Below are 8,860 nucleotides of genomic sequence, written 5' to 3'. Positions count from 1 at the left end.
GCTTGTATGTTACTGTGGCCCAAATGAAACTAGTTAGTTATGTAAAGATGTTTGAATAAATATGGAACTTGCCAGGGTGTCCATTTTCCCTTCTGCTATTTTTACATTGGTGATGGAGCCCTTTGGCATAAACAGCCTTCATCAAATATTTTTGGATGCCAAACATGTAAATGTTGTGAAGTTCAAAGGGACTTTCTTGGCTGTAGATGTTTAGTCACACTTATGAAGCCTTTTTTTTCCTTGCCAAACCTATTCTCTATGGGTTTTTTTCTGAATTTCGGGAAACAGGTAATACTTACGTTCTGAACTTGTCAAATCTCTGCAGCTAAACATTATGTACATATTTTATTCTTTTTCAAGAGTCATGCAAAATTTTCCTCAAATGTGCTTTTTGTTTACTAAAAGTATAATGACTAGACCCAAGAGAGCAAAGAGAACTACATCTCACTCCCCTTCCTCTCCAGTTACAGTGCTGATGCTTAGTAATCAGCTTCTCAGGCACCAGTGCTGGTAAAGTTGATAATTACACCTTCTGTAGTCCAGAGGACGGCGGAGTGTGGAGCAGTGACTGCTTGTGCTTTGGCCTCTGGGTTGAGTAAAACTTGACAACTTTGAACCTAGAAATTGGTTAGCAGCTTTTGAATTCAGCTGGTAAAATAAATAATAATTTTATTTTGGACAGTACAAAGAAAGGTTTGGCTTCTGCAAGCTAAGAGGGCGGTCAACATTTTGGTACTGGAGTGTTTGCCCAAGTCCTAAAGTTTTTTACAATCACCAAGACCTTCATGGCCATGAGTTGAGCTAGAGACAGCTGCTACAGGCTGTAGTAGTATTGTTGATTACAGTCAGTAGTCTGTCAATGCTGGCTCCAGATTTGTTTGGGTTTAGATATGAGTGGTACTAGGCTAGGCAAAGAGCTGATTGGAGCATAAGGGGTGTATGGCTAAGTTGTGATAGATGTGAATCCTGGACACCTGGAAAGAGGTGAATCCTGGACACCTGGCACTGAGGTGCATTGTATATAGTGTGGTATGGATTAGAAGTGCACAGGTTGCTTGTGGTGGAAGGGTTTGTGGCACACCTATCATGGTGGGAAGCATCCAAAATTTTGCTTAGGGGCCTGTTGATTTCAACATCCTTACATTTTAGGCATTATTTCCCTGTCCCTGTAAAAGTATTCCAGGAAGCTAACTTGGGCTTTTACAATTAGTACACTTTTAGCCCCCAACTTTCTATAAACACATTCACAATAATGTACCTCTACCCTCCATAAGCATCACTGTGTTCCCTGTTCAGGGCCAGACAACTTAAGCCATCAAAATGAGCATACTGCAGAATGTGCTGGGATGCTAAGTGCACTTATCCTTTAAGATTAGAAGTCCTGTTTGTAAAGTTTCACAGAGGCCTGACATTAAAAGGTTGTATAATTTAGATTATCAAAAGGGAGCTTTTCTAATAAGGCAACACAAAGAAAAATGATGTCCTTTGTGCACTAACCCATCATAACATTCAGCTTACAATACTGAAGCCAGAACACTGAAAGATAAATTCCGGGTGTTTGATAAAGGTTACCACACTTTTGCTCCATCTCTTTTTTTTTAAATAAACTAACGGGAGTTAAAAAATGGGTCAGTATGTAGTCTGTGGGAATAATGCCACAGTATGAAACATTCTTTTAAATCAGCGCCCATCTTTTAACACACCCATAACTCTAGAAGAGTCTCTGTGATGAGAAATCCAGACAGAAGATGAGCGCAGAGGGAGGGAGGCTGAACTGTGTTGGATGGTTCAGGTTTTGTACAAATATTGACAAGTTGGACAGTTAGGTAACTACATGTGGCAGTGTCCCATGTAGACATTAACATCTGAATATTTAGCATAATGTGGTTTTCAGGGACTTGTATTTCCAGAAGTACTAAAATGTATTAACCAATACCAGTCTTTCTCAATGTCTATAGGAATACATCCTATACAGTAAATTGTATGGGATACCCAGTCTCCACTTTGTGGAGACAATGAGGCTTCTATCTTTGGCTTGACTCTATAGTGTCCTATCCTGTGTCATCTTGGCATAGACATCTCCCACAGGCAGGTTTTGCCATGACCCTGACTAACCTGGGCTGGCTTTTTGCTTAGAAGCAGCATTGCCTGTGCCATGCAGGATTAGTCAAATATTACGATGATGAAACCACTAGTAGTCAGAGAGAATAAATTGGTTGACATAAAGCCAAACAACACTACAGTTGGGGGTGATTTGGATTTAGAGATAGAATAAAGCCCATATATCCATTCAATTCACATTAAAAAAGAATGGCCATAGACATAGAATTGCTTCACCATGGCTTTGTCATGGCTGCTCCATTACACGCCACCTATCTTCAAATTGTACAGTTGTGCTGTACACTTGGTTTACTGCAGGAGCATGAAGGTTGTATCTGGGCCTCTAGGACATTCATGTGTCTAGGCTGCCTTGTTCATAATCCAGATGTGGTTGGGATGATGGAGAAATCTAATCTATAAAGTGACCAATTATTCATCTCAAGACCATTACAAAGGATAAGAGGGCACTCTTTGTGTCTGGAGGAAAAGAAGTTTAAGCTCCGCATAAGGAAGGGATTCTTCACTGTAAGGTCTGTGAAAATGTGGAATCGGCTCCCTCAGGAAGTAGTTTCAGCAACTACTATAGATTGTTTTAAGAAAAAGCTGGATTCTTTAATAGAAGCACAGAATATAACTGGGTATTAAAGCTTTTAAAGAACGATTACAGACTGTTGATCCAGGAAACATCCGATTCTCTCATCAGGAAATCAGGAAATAATTTTTTCCCCTGTTGCAGTAAAATGTATAAATGTTTTTTATACTTCCTCTGGACCAACTATGTCCATAGAGTCTTATATCTGGATTATGTATATAGTGGTTGAACTTGATGGACTTGTGTCTATTTTCAACCTAACTTACTATATACCTATGTAACCTAAAAGGTTTTTACAGCACCATGGTCAAATTTTTATCACTCTATGCTTGTCACACAGTGAATATTGATTTGAATTCCTACCAGATGCCTTCTTTGTATGGAATTTTAGGTTCTCCTTCTTTTTAAATAGATTTTATCCCAACAATGCAATTTATTCCTACAACCCAAAATATAATGCTCTTTTGTTTTATTAGTTTTTGCTCCATTGGGGGATTTACTAAAGGAATTTAAGACCTTTAGTATATTTACAATGAATTTAAGTTCATTGTAAATATGGTGATAGTTCCCCTTGCTAAGAATACGGAGTCATGTGGAAGCAAATCTAAAATAAAACAGGATTATCCTTGCACATGATTGGATGGTTGGGATCACTAGAGCTTCATTTACTAAACTAAGTGAAATATGCCTTGCAAAGAGATAATTCGCTTTTCTATCTGAACAGCCTATGTTCTATTAGTAAATTACCCCCTTGTCTCAAATATGAAATGCAGCTGCTAGGGTTGTACTAAAATGATATTTTAGAATTTTCCTGAATTTTTTCTGATTGCATTATGACGTTTTGTAGGTCCCATGATGTTGACAACAATGGGTCATGTGCATAGTGCAGTTAAACAGAAACATTCCCTGACGTAGAATCACTGCTGTTGAAAACAGTAGGTTTGGAAGATATGCCACCAGAGAATGTTTTGATGGATATCAGATTCACTGCTTTATAAATAGACCTTGACCTTGCAATAGATCAATAGATCTTGCAATATCTGAAGTCCATATGACTGGGTGACATTATTATGAGTATTGAGACCTTGTAATAGGTAGTGTCTAAACACAGAACTTCATAGAACAGGATCACCAGGTAATATTTTAATGAAAGCTGAACATTTTAAATATTATAAATAAAACTTCCAGGAAAGGATAGAATATCTCCAACCTCATAAAATGAACATTTAGTAACATATTACATCCAAGGGTCCCATGTCTTGTGAAATTTTGCTAACTAATATTTTAAATACCTGAATGCTGGTATTGACCATTATCTAGTTCAAGGGCAGCAGTCCTCCAATAGGTAGGTATAGTTATTTTAGCCATCAAAAGTATGAACAAGCTTAGTAACTGTCCATTTAAAATGACATTATCACATTAAATTCTGGAGATTTCAGTGAATTTATTTACTTTAATGATGTCATAAGATCCCCCCTTTTTATTTATTGTTTTGACACGTTGGTTGTTTGTTTTGTCACTCGTGCAGGAAATATAGTCATCACCCCATCAAAACAGCAAGGCTGTAAAAAGTTCCATTTAAATTGCTTTCAGTGCTCCAAATGCCCTCAGTAAAAATCCGCTCTCTGTGCCTTTAATAGCTGTAAACCACTTATTTGTGTTACCATTGGGTATGGTAGAGCCCATTAGAACTATAAACAATAATACAATAATATCCTCCACTTCTATTACAGCAGCTTATTTCTCAGCATGCAGCTGCAGCCAGGCGAGAAGAAATAAGCAATGTTCTGAGTGTCTGCTGAAAATGAATGTTGACTAGTCTACCTTTAAGGCCATAAATCTCGGTGTCACTAAGGAAGAGAGAACACATATTCAGTATGAACCCATCAATCTGAGTGAGCTCACCGGGAAGCCTGTTTATTCTGGCTGCCCTTCCAGCAGACAGAAAACTGGGCAAGTACACGAAGCTGAACAGAATGTGTCTGTGTGCGGGAGATGTATCTGTGCTTAACTGTCCCTCCATATGTGTAAGACACATTAGGCAGCCTCATGTTTGTTTCTAAGACTCAACTTTATTGTTGGATACAGGGCTGTGCATTTGAATGTTTTTAGCATCAGGTATTTAATTGTAGGTGGACCTTTAAGTAGTTTTTTACAAATCGTAACTGTTTAACTCCAAAAACATGTCAGGTGCATCTCAAAAAAATGTGCTAAGTCAGGTACAGTTCTTCAGAAAGCAGCAAAAGCCAGAGTGGAAAAGCAAGTCTCCTGCCAGCATGCTGCAGAAAAGGACCCATTCTCTTTGTTGCAGTTCTTCTGCAGAAGTCCACCATGTACTTTGCACAGCAGGGAGCAAGTGATTTGTTGATTGCCGAGGTCTAGGATTTAGGACACTGTGTGTCTTAAACAACATTTTTTAAAAATATTAACCCTCTATCCTATTTGCCTCCTAGTACTCTTACTCTCCTGCAGTCAAATACTTCCTGACTACATGCATGTACTCCAGGATTGGCGTCATGTCCTCATTCCGCACCAGTTCCCTAAAAGTCATAATGGTTGACCATGCCACGTGTATTAGCCCAGCTGCTTGTAGTCTCCATCATAGATGTGACTAGACGACAACACAGGAACACAACCGGGGGTAAAGTTTTACTCTTTAATAGAGGGGGTCAGGATTAGGACTTTCATTGCAGGATCATCAGGAGTTCTTTATTAACATATACAAGATTATATGAGAATTTAGTGATTGAGGTTACATCTACTTTGACAAGCACTTCCACATTTCTTGGAAAATATTTACTTTTGCAAACAGTAGGTATTTTCAAATTTGTTCTATATTGCTTACACAGGCTCCTGCCCACTGGGAAATAATCACTGGTCCCATAGGAAACTGGAAAGATGGCACAAGGTGCAGAAACTTTGTGCCATGTATGATGACCCCAACATAGCAATCACAACTTACCTGTGATGTGACTGATGGCAACTAGATATGTCTGGTTGCCATAAGTAGCTGCACTTCGTACTCCTTTAGTAAATAAATCTTTTAGGATGTCATTGAGCATTCTGTAGGTATTGAATGATAACTATACTTTTAGGCCAGTACAGCTTGGTGTATACAGTATATTCATGGTATCACTAAACAAGACAGATTTAGCAGGACCAAGGTTTCTTTAAAAAAGACATTGCCTGTTGCAGAATAAAACCATTTATGCAATCCATTGTGAGTTCAGCCTGAAAACTGAAGAAGAGCATTTTGGAGCAGACAGACAAGGATAGACTTCATCTGAGATTCCTAAGACACGGAGTCACCATGCAAATACACTTAGTAACCATAAAGGTTGGGAAAGTGTCCAGCTTTTATCATATATCAGCATGTATGTAGAAGAGGGGGTTTAGCTTGAGTGATGTTTTGGCCGGGATAACGCAGCGTATCTCATTGCTTAATGTACATAGTGATGGAATTTTAAAAGAAACTTTATGAAATATATCTTTTATGGGAGATCATCCATACAAGCAGCTCTTTCTGAAATAGTGATAATCTTCCGTTTTTCTAGAAATAATACATGTTCCCATAATTCTTTTTTGTTGGAGTATGGTTAAAGCTGGACTCTAGGCAAGTAGTTAAATGTCCAGTTGAAATACATATTCTATATGTGAACTTTCTTACCTGCTGTACTACCAAACATTCTGCTCAGTTTTTTTATCCAGCCAGAGCAGCCGCAGTAGGAGCATTTTAATACTTATATGAAACCTTGAGCTGGCCAGAAATAGAGAAGCAAATAGCAGGCAAGTAAATATACAATATATGATAGGGCAGCATGGTGGCATCTAGGTCCCAGGTTCGCATCTCAGTCAGGACACTGTCTGCATGGAGTTTGCAGGTTCTCCCTGTGTTTGCATGGGGTTCCTCCGGGTAATCCTCCCTCACTGCAAAAACATGCAGTGAAGTTAATTGGCTTCCCCTCAAAATTGACCTTGGACTGCATTAAAGGCATATGACTTTGGTAGGGACATTAGATTGTGAGCTCCTCAGTCCCTTTGAGGGACAGCTAGTGACATGACTATGGACTTTGTAAAGCGCTGCGTAATATGCTGTATAAATAATGTGTAATATAATATTAAAAATATGATGCATGCAGTAAGAGAGATTTAATGCATCTAAAGCTACAATCACACATCAGATAATAGTCAACGGAGAAGAACAGTCATGCTCATCTCAAGTTAAAATCTGACATGTGTACAGCAGTCCTCGAACATCGTTCATCAATCCATCACATGTACATTGCTTGTCCTCCTCCCTCCCCTCTCCATTGAACAGAACAGTGCTGTGTGCACAGCCCTCGTTCATTTATCTGTCACTAGAAACAATCACAAAAGTTCATTTCCCGCAACAATCCTCGGACATCTGTACAAGGCTTTAGCCCTCTAAATGCACCACTGGTACCTGGCATTTCCTTGTGTGTCACATACATGGTCCTTCCCTTGATCCTTCCCATGGTCCTTCAGATTATCATGACCAGTGGTCAAGCCATGATTTCACTTGCAACCTGCCAGAAAGGTAAAAAGCTGCTTATCTTTTCATTTTTCACAGTAGCAATAGGGTCACTTTAAGGCCAAAAAGAGTTCAAATATATTTAAAGAAGCAGAGATAAAGCTTTGTAAATATATTCTTCAAAAAAGGGAACTTTAAACTTCAGAATAAAGCAGTCACATAATATGGGAAGGGTTCTGACGCAGAGCTGGTTGAACAGGAGTATTTCTTAATACTCTGGCAGTTCCAAATTAATAGTTTGAAAAGAGTTTTTCTTTTCCAATGTCATAGAATGTAAAGAAAACCTGAGCACATAACCCTTCTCTGATTTCTTCTGTATTTACCTATTCAGCATCACATTGTTGTAAAGGTTTGCTTAAGTAAACATTGGTTTAAGTCTGTCCTCAGGTAACTTCCTTCTGGTCTGAGCCATTCAACACCAAAAAAATGGAGGCAGGGTGGGGGTCTTGGGAAGGTTTGGGAATAAAACAAAAAACAAACTATGAGATAGAAAAGTCAGCCAGATAACACAAGCAGACAGAATGGCAGGGATCAGCGGGACTAAAGAACAACCAAACATGGAGATAAGGACACTGAGACTGTACAGGGACACATGCACTGAAAGCAAGACACAGGAAAAGATAGATTACATGTAATGGATGGGAAGGCAACAAAGACATACACAAATACATACCAGTGACTTAGATCACTGACAATGTTCTTTGCAAGATTAGAAGAAAAGAACAGCATGCAAGATACATACACTGCTTGGCCAAAAAAGTCACACATTATAATATTTCATTGGACTGCTTTTAGCTTTGATCACAGCACTCATTCACTGCGGTATCATTTTTTTAAGCGTTTGCAATATCACAACTGTCATTTCTGTCCAGAGTTGCATTACCGTAAAGCCAAGATCTTATATTGATGATACGAGATTTGGAACACTGTGTAAAGTCTTCTCGAGCACATCCTCAAAAATTCCCAATGGGGTTAAGGTCTGGACTCTGTGGTGGCCAATCCATATGTGAAAATCCCTCATCCTCCCTGAACCACTTGAGCCTGATGAGTCTTGGTATTGTCACCTTGGAATATACCCATGCCATCAAGGAAGAAAAATCCATTCTGCCCCCATTGCTGCATTGGCCTGGTCGACACCGGCGGCCAGGACGGCAATGTACACCCATCCATTGATTGGCGAGACTTTGAAAGTGGTCACTAAGTACTTCTCCCCTCAAAACGTAACCATATATCCGTCTCCAATGTCTCCCGTTCTAGGCGATCCTGGATTCCCCCCGGGCCAGACTGACCCAATATTTCGCCAATGGCGTGCTTTGGGCATGTATAGAATATCCCATTTCATGCACAATGGGGAACGGCAACATATTTCGACCCTACAAACGGAAAGGGATCTCCCTTCCTTGTCGCCCTGGCGTCACATACAACTCACTTATGTTCTGAGATCCTTGCTGCGGCCCAATACAATAGCCCGATTTCTTCTTCCTCTAGAGGACTTGTGTGCAACTGGTCAACCTGTATGGGGCACACTTTCCCATGCCTATCAAACCCTGTTATCTGTATATACGCCAGAACTCCCTTTATTTGTATCCCAATGGGAAGCTGATTTGGACACTTGT

This window comes from Pyxicephalus adspersus, chromosome 1 (assembly GCF_032062135.1).
Source record: "Pyxicephalus adspersus chromosome 1, UCB_Pads_2.0, whole genome shotgun sequence".
NCBI classification, from domain to species: Eukaryota; Metazoa; Chordata; class Amphibia; order Anura; family Pyxicephalidae; genus Pyxicephalus; species Pyxicephalus adspersus.
The sequence above is the reverse complement of the archived record's forward strand: the minus strand, read 5'-3'. Positions refer to the sequence as shown.